General features: G+C 40.6%; 1 protein-coding gene across 1 annotated transcript in view; it reads left to right on the forward strand.

The window, feature by feature from the left end:
- LOC127643739 (uncharacterized) overlaps window positions 1–23693 on the forward strand; it is a 445020-nt gene that overhangs the window by 404462 nt on the left and 16865 nt on the right. The window lies entirely within an intron of this gene.

Genomic DNA, 23693 nt, shown 5'->3' on the forward strand with positions numbered 1-23693 from the left:
GGCGCCACCTTGCGCGCGGAAATTGCTACCCGCCTTTGAATGGGTGAGATAGAGCCTGTCCCTCCAGCTGACATGAAGAACGGGTTTTACAGCCCCACTTCATTGTACCGAAGAAAGGAGGTGGGTTGCGGCTAATCTTGGACCTTCCAGTACTGAACCGGGCCTTACACAGACTCCCGTTCAAGATGCTGAAGCAGAGACACATCCTAGCAAGTGTCCGGCATTAATATTGGTTCGCGGCGGTAGACCTGTAGGACGCGTACTTCCACGCCTTGATTCTATCTTGGGACAGACCCTTCCTGCAGTTTGTGTTCGAAGGTCGCCGATCTGTCGCCACCTCTTCAGCCCTTGGACCGACCATGAATGCAACTGGCACGCAGCCGCCGGCTCCTGGACGAGTTGTTAGGAATACTGCTCGCCCTGTGGAGGTTCCGGTCATTGATCCAGGGTAAGCGTGTGTTAGATCAACACGATGACGGTGGCTTACATCAACTGCTAAGGCAGATTACGCTCCCATCATATGTCACAACTTGCCTGCCATCTCCTCTTCTGGAGTCATGTCACTGTGAGACACTTACATCCAGGGCTATCTCAACACTACAACGAACACGCTGTTATGGCAGGTTACCCACAAGGGAGAGTGGAGACTCCAAATCAGCTGGACTGCCTGAGGGTGGAGTGGATTCGGACAGGCACAGGTAAACCTGTTCTCCTCCCCAGAATCCTCCCATTGCCCGCTTTGGTAATCCCTGTCCGAGGCACCCCTCATTATAGACGCGCTGGTACACAGCTGGCCCCATTGACTCTGCAAAAATTAATTTCCCACAGTGTGTGCCTACTTGCACAGACCCTGTGCAATGTCAGGGAGGATGAGGAGCAGGTTGTCCTAGTAGCACCCAACTGGGCCACCCACTCTTGGTTCTCAGACCTCACGCTCCTTGCGTCAGCCCCTCCCTGGTGAATTCCCCTTAGGACGGACCTTCTTCGTCAGGGATGGTATACAATCTGGCACCCGTGACCAGACCTCTGGAATCTCCATGTCTGGCCCCTGGAAGGGACGTGGAAGACTGAGGTGGCCTACCACCCGCCGTGGTAGACACAATCAGTTAGTCAGGGGCTCCTGATCATCAGGTTCCTGAGAGGTGCCAGGAGGTTGAATCCCTCCAGACCGCACCTTATTCCCTCATGGGACCTCTCCGTAGTCCTTTGGGGTCTACAGGTAGCCCTTATTGAGCCCCTCAAGTCAGCTGAGCTTAAGGCACTCTCTTTAAAGACTGCCCTCCTGACTGCGCTCACTTCCATCAAGAGGGTAGGTGACCTGCAAGCGTTCTCTGTCAGTGAAATGTGCCTGGAGTTCGGTCCGGGCTACTCTCACTTGATCCTGTGACCCCAACCGGGCTATGTGCCCAAGGTTCCTACGACCCCATTCAGGGATCAGGTGGTGAACCTGCAAGTGCTGCCTCAGGAGGAGGAAAACCCAGCCTTGATGTTTTACGCAGCCTTGATGATTTACGCATCTATTTGAAGCACTTTTTGTAGGGAACCCCTAGTGTCACATCATCGACACAACATCGAGTGAGTGACAGATGGGGAACGTTCCCTGATGGAGTGGAGTACCGGTACAAGGCGGTACACCGTGAGTAAAGGGTGACCTTACTCAGTGAGGACGAACTGCTTGGGGGGTTCGCCTCGGGCAGGGGGACACCACCACCCCCGCCTCGGCCTCAGCCTTTTTCATTCCATCCAGACTTCAAATGGAATTTCACCTATGGAAACCTTGTTACGACTTTTACTTCCTCTAGGTAGTCAAGTTTGATCACCTTCTCGGCGCTATGCCAAGGCCCACGAGGAGCCCCGGCAGGGCCGGTCCGAGAAACTCACTAAACTATCTGATCGGTAGTAGCGATGGGAGGTGTGTACAAGGGCAGGGACTTAACGCGACCTTCTGACCCTCGCATACTGGGAATTCCTTGTTGATGAGAAATAGTTTCAATCCCGAGTCCCGATCATGAGTGGGGTTCAGACTCACGCTGATCCACCCATTGTGGCACTTGTGCAGCCACGGACATCTAAGGTCTCCTTTATACCCATTTGCTCAGGGGAGTGGCATGCAAATACCACTCGCCAATTACCATTGGCCTTTTGTAAAAGAGAGGTGGACTCAAGATGGCGCTGAGTATGGCTGCTGCGTTGCGAGCTCCGATACAATACTGCGGTTTATTGTTTGTTTTGTTTACAATTCTTTGTTTTTATTGTTTACGACAGACAAACGCTTTTGGACATTGGTTCTACAATTACACATCGAAAACCGGACTTCAAATTCCTTAATGCCGACCCGCTGTTTACAAACACGCCGGCGGTGCCCTTTGTCTGGGCTGCTCGGCCGCGGAAACGCAGAAGGAATAGAGGAAAACGAGCCGGCGTACTCATCAGAGTAAGACGACGTGCAAATCGACCCGCGCTACCCAGTATACTACTGGCAAATGTTCAGTCTCTGGACAACAAGCTCTGCGAGCTGAGAGCGCGGATCTCTTTCCAATGAGAGACGAGGGACTGCTGCGTTATATGCCTTACAGAAACCTGGCTGGCTGCGGAGATTCCAGACTCGGCCATCGAAATCACGGGCTTTTCCGTGCACCGAGCGGACAGAGCGAAAGACCTCTCAGGTAAAAGCAGAGGTGGTGGTGTATGTTTTATGATCAACAAACCATGGTGTGATCAGAGGAACGTACATTTCATCAAGTCTTTCTGCTCTCCTGATCTGGAATATCTCATGCTTCTGTGTCGACCATTCTGGCTACCGAGGGAATTCACAGTGGTCATTATCACAGCTGTGTACATCCCCCCACAAGCCGACACAGACCGGGCACTCAGGGAACTGTATGGGAGTATAAGTGAGCAGGAAACCACGCACCCTGAGGCTGCGTTCATTGTTACCGGGGACTTTAACAAAGCCAACTTCAAAACAATTGCTCCAAAATACCACCAACACATAAAGTTCAACACATGAGGGGACCGGGTTTTAGACCATTGTTACTCTCCGGGATGGCTACAAATCCCTCCCCCGCCCCCCATTTGGCAAATCGGACCACAATTCCCTCAGAACGATCCAGTGCTGGTCGGACCAATCAGACTCTGTGCTACAAGACTGTTTTGATCACGCGGACTGGGAGATGTTCCGGTCTGTCTCTGATGATGACATTGAGGTTTACGCTCGACAGCGTAACGTACACGGAGGAGCGTAAACAAGCCAGTTATGCCCTCCGTAACACCATCAGCACAAGCTTGAAGGTCAGTTCAACACCACTGACTCTAGAAGTATGTGGCAGGGAATTAACACCATCATGGACTACAAACGGAATAAAGACTCCGCCGTGAACACCGCTGCATCTCTCCCGGACGAACTTAATACATTTTATGCTCGTTTTGAGGACAATAACACCGCCCTCGCGGAGAGAGTATTCGCGGCTGACGCTACAGAGGTTGGTTCACTCTCCGTCTCTGTTGTAGATGTAACCTGATCCTTCCGACGGGTGAACATCCGTAAAGCCGCGAGTCCAGACAGCATTCCGGGCCATGTCATCAGAGCATGTACGAATCAACTGGCTGGTGTTTTTACAGGCATTTTCAATCTGTCCCTCTCCCTGTCTGTAGTCCCCACATGCTTCAAAACATCAACCATTGTGCCTGTACCGAAGCAAGCCACAATCTCTTGCTTAAATCACTGGCGTCCTGTTGCTCTGTCCCCCATCATCAGCAAATGCTTTGAAAGGTTAATCAGAGATAACATCTGCTCTGTTCTGCCCCCCTCTTTGGACCCATTGCAGTTTGCCTACCGTAACAACCGCTCCACTGATGATGCCATTGCATCTACACTACACACTGCTCTCTCCCATCTGGAAAAAAGGAACACATATGTGAGAATGCTGTTTGTAGACTACAGCTCAGCATTCAACACCATAGTGCCCTCCAAGCTTGATTTGAAACTCCAGGCTCTGGGCTTAAACAGCTCACTGTGCAGCTGGATCCTGGATTTCCTGTCAGGCAGACGACAGGTGGTTAGAATGGGCAGCAACACCTCCTCATCACTGACCCACAACACTGGAGCCCCGCAGGGCTGTGTTCTTAGACCTCTCCTGTATTCCCTATACACGCATGACTGTGTGGCAACACATAGCTCCAATACCATCATTAAGTTTGCTGACAATACGACGGTGGTAGGTCTGATCACTGACAATGATGAAAGAGCCAACAGAAGGAGGTGCACACTCTGAAACGCTGGTGTCAGGAGCACAACCTCTCCCTCAACGTCAGTAAAACCAAGGAGCTTGTAGTGGACTTCAGGAGAAAAGACAGAGTACACAGCCCCATCACCATTAATGGAGCACCGGTAGAGAGAGTCAGCAGTTTCCGTTGTGAAAGAGACTCACCAGCGCCTCTTCTTCCTGAGACGGCTGAGGAAGTTTGGAATGAACCAACACATCCTCACACGGTTCTACACCAGCACTGTAGAGAGCATCCTGACTGGCTGCATCACCGCCTGGTATGGCAATAGCATCGCCCACAACTGCAAAGCCCTGCAAAGGGTGGTGCGAACTGCCAGAAACATCATCGGAGGTGAGCTTCCCTCCCTCCAGGACATATACACAAGGCGGTGTGTGAAAAAAGCAAGGAGGATCATCAGAGACTCCAGCCACCCGAGTCATGGTCTGTTCTCACTGCTACCATCAGGCAGGCGGTATTGCAGCAGCAGGACCCGCACCAGCCAACTGCATGACAGCTTCTTCCCCCAAGCAGTCAGACTGTTGAACACTTGATCTATCAGGATCAATAATTAGCACTGCACTTTATTAATCTATAATCTCACACTGGACTGTCAACATATTCTCCTCAATTCAACTACTTATATATATATTTCATATACTCCCACTTATTGTATATTGTGTATTCTATATTGTGTGTATTGTTGTGTAAGTATGTGTACATTTGATATGTAAATTGTTGTTGTGTAAGTATGTTGTTTATTGTAATTGGTATATGTCTCGTCACTGTCATGACTGCTATTTTGCTCGGAACTGCACACAAGAATTTCACCTACTGTTGCACTTGTGTACATGGTAGTGTGACAATAAAGTGATTTGATTTTGATTTGAGGTGTCTCGGGCTCCCGAGAGTGACCCCTAGTGTCACTTCATCGACACAACGTCTCGTTTCCTCCATCAGGAATGGAGGTTACGGAAGTAACCAGGACGTTTCCTTTGCACCAGAAGGAATTTCTAGTACCAAGCGGTGCGAATTGAAGTCACTTTCCCTCCAGTCCCAGAGTTTTATTATGCAGTCGATTTGCACGGTAATTAAGATGTATGTCATTTTGAATGTTACCGAATATTTTTTAAGACTTGTGTTGCGAGTATGCATGATCCTGCTGTATGCATGCATTTGAGGCATGTGGGGGAGATTGTGCCTCCTTGTTATTTGTCAGTCAATGATTTGTGTGTGTGTGTGTATGTGTGTGTGTGTGTTTGTGCAATGTAATATTTTTAACTATGTGGCGGATTTCCACTGATTTTTTTCCCATCTGTAAATTTCACAATATAGTGTTGGGATTTATAAAAAAATTTCAGTGACACACAAGTTCACAATAGGGATCCTGTAATTAATGTACATTAATGAAAATATCTTTCTTGCAAAAACCTCCCCTCTTTTCACTAGCTTTATTGGTGTGGTATGTGAATGTAAATCAAACTAACAATAATAATCATTATGTGTGCTCCCTTGCTGTGTTCTCTCTTTCTCTTAGGGTAGAACAGGGACATTTTGGTGAAACATAAGCTTTTGTAAAGAGCCTTTACAGCTATGCTGACCAATGTTAAAAAGTAATAATTCTGTTATCACTTACAGAGCAACTTATTTATATTTAAGTAAGATCTGGATATAAAATGTTGGCTCTGTAACATCTATTAATTTGCAACGTTATGTTTACTGTCTTTCGTGTTTTTCGGTTAAATTTATAAGTGTAAAATTTGTCTCATTCAAGTGATTAGGCAATCAGAAATTCTCAAACACTACAAACTTAAGCATGGCCAATTTGGGCATGGTCATCGCTTTAATTGTATTCATCCTGGCTGCCCTTGTGTTTTCAAAAAAGGAAACATGAACCTCTCTGAAGAGTCTCTCTCAAGTCTGACATCTTGGAAAAGCTGGCTGAAGATGTTTTCCAATACACTGCATACCCACATGATCCCCAGATAGATGAGGTTGCAAAGGCACTCATTGAAATGTTTCCATGTTTGAGAGAAAAATGGTCGATGAAGGGGTATAGTGGGTGGATATTCAGCCTCAAGCACAAAATGTCAAACTACAAGACAAAGATGCACAACATTGGTTGTTCCAAAGTCACTCTATTCACTGAAGATCAAGGCCATGCATGAATGTTTTTCAGCCAAAAATCTGAAGTAACCAAAAAGAGCAGAAGTTAACTTTTGCCCTGCTAATCCTGCTGGAGAAACAGATGAAAGCCTTGAAAAACTGAGATGTGAGCTACTGATTGATTTCGGACAGAGGAGCAGAACATCAGTAGTAAAAGAATAGATGCCCAAAACATTCTCTTACAGAAGAAATAATGTGGTACAGAACAGTCCAATGACTGGGGACTTTACACTTCAGTAGCCCACACTTTTCCAGGTAGAAGAGGTAAGGTCATGTTTACTCTTTCCTCATAAACTCTCATTTTATATACGGCCAGGTCTCCTAAGCAACCAAATTCGCCCGGTTGCTAGGGTGGGTAGAGTCACATTGGGTAACCTCCTCGTGGTCGTGATTAGGGGTTCTCACTCTCATTGGGGTGCGGGGTAATATGTGCATGTATCGCGGAGAATAGCATGAGCCTCCGTGTGCGGAGTCTCTGCAGTGTCATGCACAGCGAGCCACATGATAAGATGCGCGGCTTGACAGTCTCAGAAGCGGAGGTAACTGACACTCGTCCTCTGCCACCCGGATTGAGATGCCAGTACTGTGTATGGATTGTATGCTTATAGGTAAAGTAATAGGGAGAAGCTAACATCAAAAGCTCTTTGCATCTGCATAGGTGAGGATGAGGAATGCCTAGTGAAGGAGGACATAGTGAGTCTGTTTCAACTGTTTATCTTAAAGGAACAATACACCTAAAGAAATTGACTTTTGATCAACTTCCGAACACAAATGAAGACATTTGAAGAAAGTTGTCTGCTGTTTGTTTCCATACAATGAAGGTGAATTGTGAACACTTTGATGCTCCAAAAATATAAAAAGGCATCGTCAGTGTAATCCATGTGACTCATGTTGTTTAAAACAAGTCTTCTTTGGTGATTTTATTCCTTTGATTCCTTTTAAAAAACAATGGAAATGAATCACCTAAGAAGACTCGCATTACACCACACAAATCACATGGATTACACTGACAATGCCTTTGTCTTTTTTGGAGCATCATAGATTTGGACCCCATTACCTCTTGATTGTATGGACACAAACGGCTGACAACTTTCTTCATATTTTAATATGTGTTCTAAACATGAACATAAGTCATAAAGGTTTGGAAAGACATGAGTAAATGATGACAGAATTTAAATTTTTGGTTTGTCTATGTCAATGGACTTATCTGAAAGGATGTGTTTGATCTGAGCTAACTTGTAGCTTTCCCAGACTTTCAGCTTCACTGTACGTCGTTGGTAGAACAACTAGCTCAACTCCATCCGTGAAGCAGACACTCTCTCTGTCTTCAAGATATGTCTAAAAACACATCTTTTCCATGAGCTCTTGACCAAATAAACTCAGATAGTACTTTTCTGTTGCAATTGAAACTTTGCAATGCAGTACTTTTTGTGGTACTGTCTTTTTAGGATGAATCACTTTTGTTGTATCCTTCCTCATTTTGTAAGTCACTTTGTCTGCTAAATTACTAAATGTAAATATAAATTAGTTTGTTTGTGTTCTGTATATATATATATATATATAGGGCAAAAGCTGTGTTTCTTTTAGAGGTTGGTTGTTTAGTACTGCTTTGATTAAAGTCCTTGAAATAGAACATACAGGCATGCATTAGACAAAATTGAACCCTAATTTGTCACTTCCTTCATTGTTACAATGACTCCACCATCCAATTAACTCAACATCCACTCTAATCAAGTAATTAAGCAATTCTGATGCAAATCTGAGCCTGTAATTGGTTTGGGAGGGGGGTAAATTAAGAGATCCAACATTATCGCTTATCTTGCATGCTTACATCTGCACCCATGGATAAATAATGAAAGCCCTGGGCTGAAGCTACTGCCCAAGACATTACAGATACTGAGAGATACAGTTTATCTCATAAGCTAATAAGTTACTTGACTTAAGATGATATTTTAGATACTGTAAACCATGATATCATGGATTAGTTTCTGTTTCAGTTAATTAACAGAAAATGTGTTGGTCTGCATGCAATGACTGTAGACAAGTTACAACCTTCCATACAATGATAGCTTTAATTTAAGCAATTGCAGTCAAAGAATGTAATATTATGAATGTTACCAAAATGATCTTATACATTTCCAACCATCTGTACCATCTTTACACTATAAAACTGATTAATGGAAGCATATGAAACAAAAGTGTTTGCCTATCCATTTGCTAGTTCAGATCACTATTGTTAAGAAGCATTCATTTCTGCAGCCCTTCATGTCCATCTTTGGGGTTTGCAACTATGTACTTACAGGGTAACAACTGTCAGTCAATAGCTGGGTGCCGTGAAATTGTTCACATTAAACTATTATGAACTCACTGGTCCAGGTGGGCCATTTGCCAACAGCATGATTTCAACATGACACAATAATTATGTTTTTCACTATATCGCGGCTCATCTGTCAATCCAAGGGATACATTCAGTTTCTCTTATAGTGATCCATCCTGATTATAATAAATAGGCATTTTTTTTATCTGCACACTGCCTTTGTTATGATATCGAAACACTTTTTCTCTAACACATAATTTGAAAAACAATAAATGTTAAGAAACGCACCTGCATTTACACACGTATTCAAGTGTGATTAACTCTCTGCCACTTCAGCTCACCTGATGAAGCGTTGGACTTTGGCCTCAGAGGACCACAGCTCGGGACCAAGCTCAAAAGCTGATAAGTGAGACAAAAGTGTAATAGAAGCAACATGAAATGACATGGTTGCTTCAGAAAATGTGTTTATTATATTGCATTTGTGACAAGATCACTATCGGTTAGGTTAAGGTGTTGGTTTACGGTAAGGAGGTCTGTTTTGTTCACCTCACATTTATCTTTTAGGACACAATTGGTTAAGTTTAGGGACAAGTTTAAGGTTTTAGATTTTAAACATTAAAACAGCCATCTAAAATTCACATTAAAACCTTGTCTGTTTACAACAGCATTTCACACACTTGTGGAGGCCCCTGCTGGTTATTTCACTGGAAAACTGCAGCCAAACATGTAATGAGGCACATGTTTTAAAAATAAATGTTGCCATGGACACGTAAATTCACTAATTCAGACTGGTATCTCTTCTGCTGTTGCCTACAATAGAGGTCTGTTACCCAACCCAAGCACAATGATATCTGACAAACTATTGTTTTTTGGCCTGGTTTGAGTTTATTCATATATAAGGTTTGTTAAATACTGTATTTTAGACAGACAGACAGACAGACAGACAGATGTATGCCCTTGAAGACCTCTAGCCTGCCCATTGCACATTACCTAAAATTACTCAACCTTATATTAGTTTGTCTAAGTGTGGATCAAAACAAGAACAAGCAGAATGTTCAGGACATTGTTCGAATTACAGAGCTCTTACTCAACATGTAGGTTTGGTAGAGGACACAAGAGTGACAGAATATTAGATCAGTATTCAAATGGTGAAGTTCAGATGTCTGAGAGGAACTTCAACACAGCAGTGTTGCAAAGCAAACATTTTATCAAATCACTGGAGAGATACTAAGAACAGATTACATTATCAAAAATGACTTCCCTCTGTTTTGTACAGTAATGATCCCAAAATAGAGCCACCAAGAAGTAGGATAGAAAAAAGTAATAAATACTGTAAAGTGATCAATGGAAAGGAGGAGGCGAGAACCGGCTTTTCAATATAAATAATAGTTTAATGATAAACTTAAAAGAAGACACAAACACACACATGACGGATATGTCCTTAAAACGATCTCTCTCTCCCGCATGATCCCCTGCAGTCAGCCTTTATCCCTCACAGAGGCATAATTAGCCTAACACGGGACCGGGTGTGTAGGATCACGACCCGGCCCCGCCCCCTGCCACAAATACTTAAGTGTAAGATCAGCTTAAAGTATAACCATTGAGCTTCTACATATTTATTGTAATTGTCTTTCATGTATATATGTATATCCTGTTTCTTTGTGGTGCTTTTTTAATGCCTACGCACATGCTGGCGAGAAATTTCCGTTAAATACCAGCATTTTCTTAGAAATATCAAAGCAGCTATCTGTGATATTATGAATGAATATATGAACGTTACATTTATATAGCGCTATTCTGAAACTAAACTCAAAACCCTTTACACAGTGAACAGGGGACTCTCCTCAACCACCACCAGTGTGCATGATGTGACAGCAGCCATAGAGCACCAGCACGCTCACCACACACTAGCAGGCCTATACTTTGGCACTGTACGTGAAGCTATTCATAAGATGCCAAATACATTTCTAACAGCAGGCTTGACTCAGTTGTTTGCAGGAATGTTTTTAGGGCATTTGTTTATGCTCTGGAATTTCACAAGGTCCAGAATTTCAACATAGTTTTGACAAGAATGTCATTTTTATGTCAATTTTAACTAGAATACATTTAGGAAAGGTAAATTGTGTTGGTAATGTGTATTCAGAATTGCTTGATGATAAAAAATGTGAAAGTAAATGTGACATCCAAAAACAGATTTTGAAGGTGATGGAAAAGTTCTAAAAGCAATTGCTATTTGTACTGTTTTATGAATATATTTATGAAAACCTCTAGAGAACAAACTCAAAAAAGTGTTTAGATGCTTGATAAAAAGTAAAAACAGTCCTTTACATTGTGTTTGACAATTCAAATAGCAATGACTCATTCGCTTCAGAACAGGTGCGTAGACAGATCTGCGGTAACAGATAATATAACAACATTTACATAATGGCTTCTTTTATTTTGTTTTGCTTAAACAATGTCTCACATATTAGTATTACCCTCAGATGCGGTGCAGAGACAGCGAAGCTGGTGCATTTTGCCCTTTCAGAATTGAAAGTTTAAGCCTATTTGAATTTTAGACATTTATTTATTTAAAAAGATTTCTCACCAAAATGCTGGCTTTCTGTCAAGTTTGTAATTAAAATAATTTTATAGCAGGTTGCTTTTTACATGCTTCTGAAAATGGAGGCAAAAAAAAAGAGCAAATGTTCCGGTGTTGCCTGGGTGAAATTTACAAAGCGAAATGGAAAAGGATTTTTTAATCACTCTGATCTCAGACTTGTAGTAAACCAGCGAGCCCAGATTGCCACACACACACACACACACACACACACACACACACACACACACACTAAAAAAAAGAGTGTAAAAGATTTATATTTGATGAAAATAGAAAATTTCATTGTATCTTGTTGGAGAACAAATGGGTTAAAGATTGCCCGTTAATGCAGACACTGTATAAAAGCTATGATTGACTATGATTGGACTAATTTGGTGTCCACTATACACAAGTGTTCAATTACATCTACAGTATACAATGATTATGATTACACTAGAGGCTAAATATTTCAGGTCAATGCATCCTTTCAAATGAGAAACAGCCTTCTTTCCGTTGGGCTTTAGGGGCTGTGTATTCCCTCCCTTTTGGTTTTTGAATATAACTGTCAATAAATTCTTTCAAAGCCACCACGTTTTTGGTTGACTAACAGCACTGGAGTCCTGGCAGCTCAACCGACAGCTATACAGACTGTCACCATGGGTAAACTTGATATGTCAATGAAACATTTTAGCCATTAGTAGTTTTAGCAGGAAAGATTTCAGCGACAAAAAATTCCATTAGCTCAGTTAAATGGGAGTGAGCATTTGCTTATTTATCTTTTCGCTTCACTCGCAATTTTTGAAAGTGAAACCGTGGCGAATTTAAAGTTTACAGTTTATCATAAAATTTAGCCATATATAGTCCAAATAAAAACCTGCATCCAGTTAGTTTTTTGCACATATATTTAATAACCTTGAAGGGAATTCATGATCATGCAACCAAGAGCTCATGACATCTGTTTTTCTCTCCCTGCATGGCATGAGACTGATGGACCAACTTTAGTGCTTATAACCTCTAAATAATGATCACAGAATGAATGGAACAATGCCTGTTTTCAAACAGTTTCCTCACCGCTTGATAAAGGAAGCACAGTGCATAGGTAAGTTTTGCAAAATGTTGAGCAAATCCATATTAAGGACTTAAATTTGAACCTTTACAAAGTAAAACTTTCTGGTCTTTTTTTATTTTATAGATCTCTACCAGAACATCCAAGTGTGACCAACTCAAGAGGAGAGCTGTCATTTTGTCATTTTGTTTAAAATACTGACATAATGTTCTGAAAAAGGGGGCAATTTGGGATTTTATTGTGATTTCAGGTATCCATCCCACCTGGGGTATGATTCATTATCTGCTCTGATAACAAACAAAAAAAGCTATCAGATTATGTGAATTTTAAGTACTTTTATCTCACTTTCTTTTTTCATATCTATTTTTGCCATTAATGTATACACTCTATTTAATTGATACAATGCAATTTCTTTGTGTCATAGGTGTACAGTTAAAAAGCAGCTATACTACGCCTTCAAGCGGTGTTCGGTGAGGATACTTTTCTCAGCTTCTCCATCTAAGTGAGAAAGACTGAATTTGTGATCCATATAGAATTTAGGAACGTTTCAATTATTTACTAGGGTTTATGCATAAGTATTTTGCCAAGACACAAAATAAATAAATAAATAAAATAAACTATCACACCTTATTTCACTTTTTATTTTTCACATTGTGAAGGGCTCACTTACATTGTCCACATATACTGAAACACTGTCTCTGAATCTAATTGTGTATTTCTATTCAGACAGACATAATTGGATCCCACAACCTCATTACCTTTAGAGAGGGGCTGCCACTCAAATACAACAAAAAAGTGATGAGTGGTGAAGACATCATAGAGGATTGAACAGATATTTTAGTGAAGCCTTCAGTTAAGTTAAGCCTTCATTACATCTAGTTTGTGTTTCCATGGGACGTTGTTCTTCCTTGAAGGACTGGTGGTCAATATGAAAGAAAAACACTCTATATAAACGATTAAGGAATGTACAAGTTTCTATCACACCCTTAATGTTTGAAGCAATTTAGGGATCTGTTATTTCATTTGCATATGCATTTATTGACTCTTTCACATTATAGAGTTATTTATGCATTTTGAATTATATGATCACAATAATTTATTAATGTATTCAACTAATGATTTCTCTAAAAGCATTGTTATTTGTACTACAATTTTCATTTAAATATAAAATAAAAGTAGATAAAATAGAAATTATAAATTGACACATGCTTTGCTTTTATTTGTTTGGTTGGTTGGTTATATTTAATGTAAAACAATAATTTAGGCTATAATATTTTATAGGAGCAAGTTTATAGAGGGGTAGAAAAAAAAACACTCCTTGAATCTAAAAGGTTCTTTATTACACTATTGAGGTTCTAAATAGTACTTTCAATAGAAGGTTCTTTATGGAACCTTTAAAAAGGGTTCTATTTAGCACCAAAAATGGTTCTGCTATTGTGACAAGCTGAAGAAACCTTATTTGGTTCTTCAAAATAATATTTTGTGGTTTTCAGCATTATTGAACAAATGCTGTCGATTGAGCTCAACTTGCATTGAACCCAGAATAGTATCTTTTGGGGTACAGTCAGAGAGATTTTAAGAAAAAAAAAAACTATTGGCCTACATAGATTTTTCATTTTACCCTGACTTTGCTTGTCACAGAGCAAGAGCGTGACAAAGAGACCCAAGAGCAGAGGAACAATTCAAAGGATTTATTAACAATAAATAGCAACTTAAACTGTGCTGGAGAAAAATGGAGGACCCGGCACTGGCTGCAGTATCAGAGGGAGAAGTTGTGGATGCGTGCAGCCAGCTTACAATAATGGAAATGTGATTTGAAACAGGAAAAAACAAGGGCATTTTCTGCATAGCTCATATGCACCCTATCAGGAATGTTACCAATGCATTATTTTAATTTAGAAATTGTACAGATTACATTGATACATTGTGCATATCTATGTATAATGGCTTTTCCCCTTTCTAAATCACTTAATCAAAAGAAAATCTTTACCAAGGTCAATTGTAGAGTATTTTGCAAGGCGAGGAATCTCTCTGAGACACTAAACAGAAATGACATCCTACACACATTATCCTTTTTACAGTACTTAAATCATTCCCATTGTTTAGAAACAACACCACCAGCACAACTAAAGGAAATCTAAAAGTGCTATTTCTCAAAACTGTCAGGCGCCTCCCAAGTGTCAGTATAATGGAATAGATAATTCCATAGGGAAGCAGGGAGTAGGCAGAGCATCATGGTGTGATTTACACATGAGAATGACTCAAGAGGCACAGGTCTGTTAGATATGACTAAAGGTGTGTTCAAATCGACTGATAGTTGCCTGCAAAGTGGACTTCAGATGGTATTCAGCAATCTAAAGTGAGATTTCAATCCAAAGGGAGTGTATAAGTTCAGTTGGAAGGGCACTCTAAATGGCATAGGGAATAAGTGTACATTGATACTTCACAGAATGTGGAGAGGGAAATCTACCCACCAGTCATTGTGCACCAACAGAGTAATGATGTAGTGTGGATAAAATAAATGCTAAAATAAAATAAACAAACAAGGTTTGAGACCCTGCTGTTTTAATTAAGACTAATTCGCTTCAGGTGAACTTTCTATGGGTTGTGCGCAATGGCAAAGTGTATGAGATGCGTTACATCCATTTTCATATTAATAGGTCATATAACGGTTAAGACATGCATTATAAAATAACCAAAACAATGAACAACGTGTGTGTGTGTGTATATATATATATATATATATATACATACATACTGCCTAAGTTCAATTCCAATACCCAAAGTATCGAGAATTAATACAATTACCCAATGAAATGGACACATGGAGGAAACTAGTGTTAACAGACTTTATTCTTTTATCATGTCACTGGTGCCGCAAACCCTTAGTGATGTGATGATAATAATGTTTTCACTGGTATCTGATAAAGCCAGTAGTTCTCTCACTGGCTACAGGGAGACAACTGCGACAGACAATTGAGCAATAGGAAGTTTGCAGCACATATCAAAGTTCTCATATCCTTCAGAGATCGTTCTTCCAAGGTAGCTTGGCAAGACTTGTCTTCAGAAGAACGCAAGTCAGTTTTCTGCATTCTTAGCATTGAGAAACACTGTTTTGTGAATGTGTTTGATGTCATAATCTTGGGTTATGTCGACTGCGGTGATGCCATGGTCGGCCATACGTCTTGTCCGCCATTTTGAATTTTCATTATTCTTCTTTTTCTTCTTTTTCCACTCAAGTCTATGGCAGCCCAAAGACCCACATACATAGGAAAGTTCTGAAATTTGTGACACTGACCCAAAATCACGGTCTCTAAATCAATACCTCTAATGCCACCAACTGGTCAAAATTTCACACAGGTGAACACAAAATTCAGCAAACAAAATATTTTTTTCCTCTTATTCCTTGGGTCATGCCCAATAAGGAAATATTGCATTTGTTTTCCAACTCGCCCAATCGAGTTTCTGCCATTTAAAATTTTATGAAAAATCAGTTTTTTCGAACACACCCTAGACTGCCTGTCCAGTTTGCTTGAAATTTTAAAGCTGGCTGTATGCATCCTATCAGGAATGTTGCCAAGCATTACTTTAGTGCAGCAAATTGCACAGATTACATTGTGCATATCTGTGTAAAAAATGTTTTTCTTTTTCCAAATCAAATAAGCAAAAGACAATCTTTACCAAGGTCAATGTAGATGATTTTGCAAAGTGAGGAATCTCTCTGAGTTTACACAGCACATAAATGACATAAAACACATTTTCCTTTGTACTTCAATCATTCTCATTGTTTGGAAATAACACCACCAGCACAACTGAAGTAATCTAAAACTGCTAATTCTTAAAGGTGCCACGCACCTCCCAGGTGCCAGTATAATGGCAAAGATAATTCCAAGGGAAGCAAGGAGTAAGCAGTGCGTAGTTTTTATGGTGTGATTTACACGAGAGAATGACTCAGGTCTGTTAAATACGACTGACACAATGTTTTCACAATAACCAGAGGTGTATAGTAATGTTGGACAAATACTTTGTTACTGTACTGATGTATAGTTTTTTTAATATTTGTTCTTTACTTGAGTATTAATATTTCTTTGGACTTTTACTTTCACTTTACTACATTTTGAAGAGAAAATGTATACTTTTACTCCGATACATTTCTACAGTCCCTTTCATTACTTTTGCGACTGAACACCTTAAAAACAATATCAGCAGTACGTGCAAAAATGCATGCAGATTGGCGATAGTGATATGTGATTCATTGAAAGAATAATTTGAGTCGAATCTTTTTAATCTGATTCTTTGAAGTGAACAAAAAGATTGAAAAAGCGGTCTGAATGATTCATTTTGCGAATCCCAAATCTGAATCAAAATCACAAGCGAAGCGCACTTCAGATTATGTGTTTCATCGTCTGTCTCCTCTGGGGAAGACAATAAAATGCTCATGTGAGTTAATTTTTTTATCCAACTAATTAAATGTATAAGTTTAGGCTTAAACATGTTGAAAGCTATGCAATAATGAAGATATGTGCGATCAGTCTCTCACCTTTCCAGGAGACCTGTTCATATAAAAGTCAATCACATGCATTTACATTTTATATTTAAACAAGATATGATGTGTATGAATAATTACCAGCGCTCATGAAAATGTCCAACAATATTTATTTTGATAATTTATGAAGATTTGAATGGTCTTTGCTGAAGCAAAACTAGTTTTCTGGTGTTTACTAAAGTGTTATATTTGCTTTGTAGCACATTTATGCTACAGTATGTGGTAAATAGGGTTTTCCGGATGGTTGCTAGGGCATGCTATGCAGTTATCAAGGTGATCTCTGCTGTGTGTTTTGGCGCATTGCTACAGTATGTGGTTGCCAGGTTTTTACTATGCTGTTGCTAAGTTGTTTTCTGTGTTTTATGCACATTGTTTTGCAGTAGACAGGGTGTTCTAGGCTGTTGTGAGGTTGTTGCTATGCTGTTAAGTTGTTTTAAGTATGTTTCAACACATTGCTATGCAGTTGCCAGGGTGTTCTGGGTGGTTGCTTATTGGCCCCATAACCCCATAAATATGATCATTCTGATGTGACTTGTATCAGAGTATTGTGTATATGACATTAAGGGAAGCCTTGGCCGGTGGAAAGAGGGACGTAATGTAAGCATGCTGACAAGAAGCACTTGTATAACTCGATCTTTGTTCTGCCTCGTAGAAGTGACCACGTAAGGAGAAAACTATATGTCCGAAAATGAAACTGTTCAAGCCGCCAGACAACTTTACATTCGACAAGCCAGGAGAATGTTTTGTGAGATACAGTATGGCTGCCAAGCTCACAGAAGACGGCGGGACTGTCCAAGTGAGTACATTAATTTAAATATTTTATAAAATATTTTCAAATCATTAATTTTCAATGAAAGAGAGAAAGAAGATGATTTTAAGACAGTTTGGAAGAAATACAAAGACTAATTTGTACCACAGACCAACATCATACACGAGAGGGCACAGTTTCACCAGTGCACTCAATGATCAGGGATGTCAGGAAACTGTGACTTCGGCACTAACAGAAATGAGAACATCAGAAACAGATTAGTTGTAGGAATTAGAGACAAGGATCTTTCAAAAAGATTACAACTAATTAAAGACCTCACAATGGATGTGGCGGTACAAATGGTAAGACAAGCAGAGGAAGTTACTCACCAGGTTAGCCAGCAGGGGGATCCAATGTGCAACGTTCAAGAGATCAGTCAACCCAAACAGCGGACTGGATACAGGTCTGAATACAGCAGAAAGCTCCAACCTGGAAATACAAAAAAATGGTGAGGACAAATGCAGCCGATGCGACAAAACAAAACATAAAGACAGAGAGAAATGTCCAGCCTTAGGTGCAGAATGCATGAGATGTCACAAGAAAGGCCATTGGGAACACATGAGCAAAACTAAATTAGTCCATGATGTCATGAGGGAAGAAAGAGAATCCAACTCATTTTACCTTGGATCTGTACAACAGATGGAAAAAGGCAGCACAGAAACATGGACTATCTGACAATCGGAAATACACCAGTAGCATTTAAAATAGATACGGGCCGGATGTGAAAATAATTAGCGAACAGACATTCCAAAATCTACAAAATAAACAAGAATTGTGCAAAGCAAATGTTGTACTTAACAGTCCAGGAGGCCAGCTAAAATGTGTGGGTCAATTCAGAAGCCACGTAAAGCATAAAGCAAAACAGTTCGAGCTGACCATACATGTCATAAAGGACCCAACAGTGAATAATATTCTCAGTGGAAGGGCAGCTAAGAAAATGGGCTTGGTGAAACGAATAGAAGTCAATACAACCAGTGGGGACCACGGAATTCTAAAGACTGAAGCAGTTAAGATTCTACTCAGAGAAGGAGCAGAACCGTATGCTGTTAATGCTGCCCATAGAGTCCCATTGTCACTGATTCAGAAAGTGAAAGAAGACTTGGAAGGATGGACGCAAGTGGAGTAATTGAGAGGGTCACCCAACCAACAGATTGGTGTGCACCTATAGTGCCCATTATCAAACACAACGGACAGGTGCGTATATGTATTGACCTGAAAAGACTAAATGAAAATATCACAAGAGAATGATTCATGCTGCCGACAACAGATGAAATTCTTTCAAAACGAACAGGTGCCACAGGTGCCACAAGTGGCATTTGGCAGATACCACTGCATCCTGAGAGCAGCCGGTTAACAACCTTCATCACGCTGATTTCCAGGTATTGTTTTAAAAGACTTCCTTTTGGCATCAGCATTGCACCTGAGATCTTTCAGAGGAAAATGCAAGAGCTGTTGTCAGGCCTGGAAGGAGTCCAAGTGTACATGGACGACGTCATCGTATATGGAGCATCCATGCAAGAACAGGACACGCAACTGAAGCGTGTAATGGAAACAATGGAACTCACTGGCCTGAGATTAAATAAAGACAAATGAAAGATCAGACAAAGGGAGCTGCATTTCCTGGGTCAGGTAGTCGACGAGAACGGAGTCCGAGCAGACCACGAGAAAGTCAATGCTATCGCTGAACTCAAAGCACCAAAGAATGTACATGAACTAAAGAGAGTGCTGGGGATGATTAACTCTGTGGGAATATATATATCCCATCTGGCAATGCTGGGAGGCCCACTATTTGAACTTTTACAAACTGAAATAGCATAGACATGGGACTCAGCACAGGAGAGAGCATTTAAACAACTAAAGGAAGCACTTATGACATCGCCAGTACTGTCATTTTATGATGCAAAGAGGCCAACAACTGTATCTGCCGATGCAAGCAGTTATGGCTTGGGAGGAGTGCTACTCCAACAACATGGAGACTGCTGGAAACCTGTTACATACTGCTCGCAAACCCTCACTAGTGCTGAACGTCATTATGCGCAGATAGAGAAAGAGTGACTCGCAGGAGTCTGGTCGTGTGAACATTTCAGCAACTATCTGAGTGGATTGGGGCATTTCAAAGTCATTACAGACCACAAGCCGCTGGTTCCTTTGATAAACTGTAAAGATTTGGACAATGTACCAATCAGATGCCAGAGACTTTTACTCACACTAATGAGATTCAATGTAACAGCTGAGTATGCTCCAGGTAAAACACTTGTTGAGCAGACACCTTATCGCGAAGCTCACAAAGCAGCACCATGGACAGCACCACTGAAGTGGATGTCAGTTGCTATGTCAATGCAATTGTTGGAAGCCTGCCTACTTCAAAAGGCAAAATAAGTGCAATTCGCGATGTAATGCAACAAGATGAAAAATTGCTAAGAGTGAAGTACTTAATTAGAATAGGATGGCAGAGCATGCTTGAGCTGTACATCCCTTGGTAAGAGACTTTCATGCATTCAAGAGTGAATTGTCTGAGACTGACAGCTTGCTTACAAGAGGAAACTGTATCATCATTCCAGAGTCTCTTCAAGGAGAAATTATCAAACTAATATATGAAGGACATCTGGACTTGACTTAAATGTAGTGAGAGAGCACAGACATCTGTATGTTGGCCAGGACTATTCTCTGAAATAAAACAGATAATTGAAAAGTGCAAATTCTGCTGCGAACACAAAAGAACACAGAGAAAATAACCGCTGAGTCCAACTCCCTTACCCGATAGACCATGGCAGCACCTTGGGGTAGATTTATGCGAGTACAAAGGAAAAAACTATATTGTACTCTCAGACTATTATTCCAGATTCTTGGAAATCATTAAATATCGAACACCACAGCTAATCAAGTTGTCATTAAGCTCAAAGCAACATTCGCAAGATTCGGCATCCCAGAAGTAGTCGTTTAGGATAATGGCCCGCAATTCACGAGCAAAATATTTCAGTCATTTAGCAGTGAATTCGATTTTGAACATGTAACTTCAAGTCCACAACATCCCTCGAGCAATGGCCATGCAGAACGTGCAGTCCAGTCAGCAAAAGCCATCCTACGGCAGAGTTGCTTAGCTACAGAACAACCCCAAATGCATCAACTGGATTGAGCCCGGCAGAGCTTTTGATGGGACGGAGACTCAAGAATACATTACCAACTCTGGACCGCAACCTCATTCCAAATTGGCCGGCTCTGATATGGACACGAGATTATGCTGCTAATCAGCAACACGCGTTCTATTTTAATAGAAGGCATGGAGTGAGAAACTTACCTTCTGCTGAGGCCAGGAGTCCTTGTCAAGCTGGATGAGGAAAAATGGTGGAAGACTCCAGTGACGGTAATGGGACAAAGTGCAACGGAATGCTCCAACATGATCGGTAGACCGGATGGGGGAATGAAAAGGCAAAATTGTCGTCACTTACAACTTAGTCCCTCAGAGAGCGGTGCTGATGCCGAAAACAACGGCGCTCGCAGAAACCAAGTGTGATGATGACACTGTTCAAACAAATGACCCATTGCCTGCACTGACTAATGAAGGATGGAGAGTAACAAGGTCTGGTAGAGTGAGTAAACCAGTTCAGAAACTGAATTTGTAATACTGTATGTCTTATAAGTAGTGTAAGAATTGAGGTTAACAGACTGTTCGAATGTCAATGTTATTTGGTAAAGTTAAGTGAAGTAAAAGTGAACTGAAGTAAAATGTGGATAAATGTGTCAAACATTACTAATGTGTTATGTAAGTCAGGCATACAGTTAAATTATGTAAATTAGGGAAACATGATTGTTTAAGAGAGCATAGGATGAATCTTTAAACACACAGCCTGGTACTAATGTATGTAGAGTTAATGTACTAGAGTCATTGTAATGTTTTGATACAAGTTATACTGTAACATAAAAGGTTATAGCAAATTCTTAAAAGGGGGAGGTGTCAGAGTATTGTGTATGTGATTTAAAGGGAAGGCTTGGCCTGTGGAAAGAGGGACATAACGTAAGCACGCTGACAAGAACCACTTGTATACCTGGATCTCTGTTCTTTTATTGTTTCGTTATTAAACCAAACAAAGAGTCATCGTCTGCCTCCTTTCTTGACAACTTGAAAGCCCCATTAAAGGGATGGTTGGTTTAAAAATTACAATTCTCACAATTTTCTCACCCTCATTCGATCCAAGATGTGAAGGACTTAAATTTTGTTTATGCAGAACACACACACACACACACAAAAAAACGATTTTCAGAAGAATATTGCTGTTATGTAGGTCAGTTCAATGTAAGTGAATGTTGGCCAGACCTTTTAAAGCTCCAAAAAGCACATAAATGCAGCATAAGAGTCATTTAAGGTTTAAATGATGTCTTCTGAACGGATCAAATTGTTTTTTGGGTGAGAATAGACTAAAATATAACTCCTTTTTCGACTATAAATTTTGACATTAGCAGTCTTCTAGATGATCAGGATATCAAGTTCGATTATACTTTCTATAGTGCCACCCCGGGCTCTGAACATGCAACAAGCACTGGAAAGTGAAAACAAGCTTAAAATCATGATTGTGCCTAGAGATTGCAATGGCAAGATATACAGTGAAAAGGACATGGATTTAACCACTGTAGTAGTATGCCTTAATGTGCTTTTTGTAGCTTGAAATATCTGGCCACCATTCACTTGCATTTAATTAACTTGAAGCTGAAATATTCTTCTAAAATCTTTGTTTGCATTCTGCAGATGAAAGAAAGTCATACACATTTGGGATGGCTTGAGGGCAAGTAAATGATGAGCACCACCAATCAAATAAGTTACCGTGGGTTTAATGAACTGTTCCGTAATTTATGCAATTTACCTGTTCTTTTGATACTTAAGTAAATTTTATATTAGTCATTTTCTCATGAGCTACTTTAACTTTTACTTAAGTCATTTTCTCATGAGCTACTTTAACTTTTACTTGAGTCAATTTCCTTGAAGGTATCTTTAATTTTACTCAAGTATGACAAATGGTTAATTTATACAACACTGTCAATAATGCTAAACAGTGGAAAACCTCCTACACATACATCAAGGTAAAAGCATGGAAAGGTGCCCATAAAAACTGTGTAAGTCCAAGGAAGCTGTCCTGTCTGAAGGTGTGATAGCGAACAGGCACCAATGTATCTCACCGAGCAGTTTCACAAATTCACAGCCACATTCTGCAGGTGGTAAGGGGATAATTCAGGGACAGCATTGCAGATTTTTTTTCAGCAGACAACATCGGAGTGTCTAGTATGTCTATACTAGGCAAGATGACTGAGAAAAGACAGGAATGTCTTTAGACACTTTGTCTTTAGATGTCTCACCCTCTCTTTAGTGTGTGTGTGTGGGGGGAGTTTGTGTGTGTGTGTGTGTCTGGCAGAGAGACAGCTCCACCCAGTGGTCATCAGAGTTCTATATCCCAGGCCTTTGGCGTCACTGCCCTTTTGTGTGCAATCAAGACAGAGAAATTTGCAAATGTCTCTAATTACCCAGACTCACAAAGGAACAACAGCAGTCAATGGTTTGTCCTGACCACCAGCGCAAAGAAGACGTGACCACTAAGTATCCAGACCCTGCAGTGTCACAACTCATAAAAATAAAAACAGTATGGTGTGATGACAAAAAAACATAAAATCTATGACTGCTGCGAGCAACTGCTTTTGAAAGGATTTCATGTCTTTGTGATACTGCCTGGCTTATCTTCCATATAGACATTGCATATCAAAAGTAGGCAACTGTTATTCACAATACAAACACAATAAGTGCCAACCTGATCTCGTGAACATTTTTACATAAGTTAAGAGTTGGCAATTTTGTATGATCTTGCACGATTTTGTTTGCATAAACTCGTACAAATTCATCACATGCAAATTCCCAGATGTCTAATGTGGAAATAAGCACAAGTTCTGTGCACAAGGAGTTAA

This window comes from Xyrauchen texanus, chromosome 5, assembly GCF_025860055.1.
Source record: "Xyrauchen texanus isolate HMW12.3.18 chromosome 5, RBS_HiC_50CHRs, whole genome shotgun sequence".
Classification (NCBI taxonomy): Eukaryota; Metazoa; Chordata; class Actinopteri; order Cypriniformes; family Catostomidae; genus Xyrauchen; species Xyrauchen texanus.